This window comes from Arachis hypogaea, chromosome 11 (genome assembly GCF_003086295.3).
Source record: "Arachis hypogaea cultivar Tifrunner chromosome 11, arahy.Tifrunner.gnm2.J5K5, whole genome shotgun sequence".
NCBI classification, from domain to species: domain Eukaryota; kingdom Viridiplantae; phylum Streptophyta; class Magnoliopsida; order Fabales; family Fabaceae; genus Arachis; species Arachis hypogaea.
The window spans coordinates 80,663,156-80,666,089 of record NC_092046.1 but is presented as its reverse complement, the minus strand read 5'-3'; the positions used below and the strand labels follow the sequence as shown (position 1 = coordinate 80,666,089).

Genomic DNA, 2,934 nt, shown 5'->3' with positions numbered 1-2,934 from the left:
TGCTGCAATTCTTTGGATTGTTGTGACTTTTTCTACTGCTATTTGTCATCCGGGAACGTCCAAATTACTGCCGGAATGCTGCCCAAATTTCTAGAAAATGTTTGTTATTCAAAATTCACACCTAAAACTGAAGTTGCAACTTTTAAAATTCAGATTTCTTTACCTCACCAAGTTCGGTTCATAGGGTGAATCGGTCGGCATTTCCATGTCTTTACTTTATTTCCCGTGATATGCATCTAGTCGAATCTTCATGACCACTCACTTGTCAAGTTGAGTCAAATGCCTTTTTGCCTTATATTAGGCCCCAATTTGACTTCAACTTGCGTTTTTCTTGAAGATGGTTCATTCATTTGCAATACTTGGTCCATTTCTGGCGTTAAACGCCAGTCTGGTGCCCATTTCTGTTGTTAAACACCCAGAATAGTGCCAGACTGGGCATTTAACGCCCATTCTGCTACTCTTGCTGGCGTTTAAACGCTAATAAGCTCTTCCTCCAGGGTGAGCTATTTTTAATGCTGTTTTTCATTCTTTTTTTTATTTTTCAGTTATTTTTGTGACTTTACATGATCATCAACCTAAAGAAAACATAAAATAACAATGGAAAATAAATAGATATAATTAAATAACATTGGGTTGCCTCCCAATAAGCGCTTCTTTAATATCAATAGCTTGACAGTGAGCTCTCATGGAGCCTCACAGATAATCAGAGCAGGGTTGGGACCTCTCAACACCAAACTTAGAGTTTGAATGTGGGGGTTTTGTTTGACTCTGTATTGAGAGAAGCTTTTCATGCTTCCTCTCTATGGTTACAGAAGGAGAACCTTGAGTCTTGAATACAAGGTAGTCCTCATTCAACTTAAGGACTAACTCTCCTCTGTCAACATCAATCACAGCTTTTGCTGTGGCTAGGAAGGGTCTGCCAAGGATGATGGATTCATCCTCATCCTTCCCAGTGTCTAGGATTATGAAATCAGCAGGGGTGTAAAGGCCTTCAACCTTCACTAGCACGTCCTCTACTAGTCCATAAGCCTATTTCATTGATTTGTCTACCATCTCTAGGGAGATTCTTGCAGCTTGTACCTCAAAGATTCCCAGTTACTCCATTACAGAGAGTGGCATGAGGTTTATCCCTGACCCCAGGTCACATAGAGCCTTCTCAAAGGTCATGGTGCCTATGGTACAAGGTATGAAGAATTTTTCGGGATCCGGTTTTTTCTGAGGTAATGTCTACCTCATTAATGCATTCAGTTCATTGGTGAACAAGGAGGGTTCACTCTCCCAAGTCTCAGTACCAAATAACTTGGCATTCAGCTTCATGATTGCTCCTAGATATTTAGCAACCTGCTCTTCAGTGATGTCTTCATCCTCTTCAGAGGAAGAATATTCATCAGAGTTCATGAATGGCAGAAGGAAGTTCAATGGAATCTCTATGGTCTCTGTATGAGCCTCAAATTTCTTTGGTTCCTCAAAGGAAAACTCCTTTCTGTCCAGAGGACGTCTCATGAAGCTTTTCTCACTGGGACTCACGTCCTCCTCACTCTCTCCAGGTTTGGCCATGTTGGTCATGCTTATGGCCTTGCACTCTCTCTTGGGATTTTCTTCTATATTTCTTGGGAGAGTACTGGGAGGAGTTTCAGTAATCTTCTTACTCAGCTGACCCACCTGTGCCTCCAAATTTCTAATGAAGGACCTTGTTTCATTCATGAAACTTAGTGTGGTCTTGGATAGATCAGAGACTATGGTTGTCAGGCCAGAATGGCTCTGTTCAGAATTCTCTGTCTGTTGCTGAGAAGATGATGGAAAAGGCTTGCTATTGCTAAACCTATTTCTTCCACCATTATTATTGAAGCCTTGTTGAGGCTTCTGTTGGTCCTTCCATGAGAAATTTGGATGATTTCTCCATGAAGGATTATAGGTGTTTCCATAGGGTTCTCCCATGTAATTCACCTCTGCCATTTCAGGGTTCTCAGGATCATAAGCTTCTTCTTCAGAAGATGCTTCTTTAGTACTGTTGGACGCAGCTTGCAATCCATTCAGACTCTGAGAAATTATATTGACTTGCTGAGTCAATATTTTGTTCTGAGCCAATATGGCATTCAGAGTATCAATTTCAAAAACTCCCTTCTTCTGAGGCGTCCCATTGTTCACAGGACTCCTCTCAGAGGTATACATGAACTGGTTATTTGCAACCATTTCAATGATTTCCTGAGCTTCTGCAGGGGTTTTCAGATGAAGAAATCCTCCTGCAGAATGGTCCAATGACATTTTTGACAACTCAGACAGACCATCATAGAATATACATATGATTCTCCATTCTGGAAGCATGTCAGTAGGACACCTTTTGATCAATTGCTTATATCTTTCCCAAGCTTCATAGAGGGGCTCACCTTCCTTCTGTCTGAAGGTTTGGATTTCCACTCTAAGCTTGCCCATCTTTTGATGTGGAAAGAATTTGGCCAGGAAAGCACTGACCAGCTTTTCCCAAGAGTTCAGGATTTCCTTAGGTTTTGAATCCAACCATGTTCTAGCTCTGTCTCTTACAGCAAAAGGGAAAAGCATAAGCCTATAGACCTCGGGATCAACTCCATTGGTCTTGACAATTTCACAGATTTACAAGAATTCAGCTAAGAACTGATGAGAATCTTCCAATGGAAGTCCATGAAACTTGCAATTCTGTTGCATTAGAGAAACTAATTGAGGCTTAAGCTCAAAGTTGTTTGCTCCAATGGCAGGAATTGAGATGCTTCTTCCATAGAAATTGGAAGTTGGTGTAGTGAAATCACCAAACACCTTCCTTGCATTATTGTTGTTGGGTTCGGTCATCTCTTCTTCTTTTTCAAATAATTCTGTTAGGTCCTCTCCAGAGTGTTGTGCCTTAGCTTCTCTTAGCTTCCTCTTTAGAGTCCTTTCAGGTTCCGGATCAGCTTCAACAAG

The 2,934-nt window shown here is 41.2% G+C and overlaps 1 non-coding gene across 1 annotated transcript; it reads left to right on the top strand.

Moving 5' to 3' along the window:
* Positions 1-2,319: 2,319 nt before the first annotated feature.
* On the top strand, positions 2,320-2,427 carry LOC112725181 (small nucleolar RNA R71). Its single transcript, XR_003164305.1, has one exon. It is a non-coding gene; the product is annotated as a small nucleolar RNA R71 (small nucleolar RNA).
* The last annotated feature ends 507 nt before the right edge of the window (positions 2,428-2,934 follow it).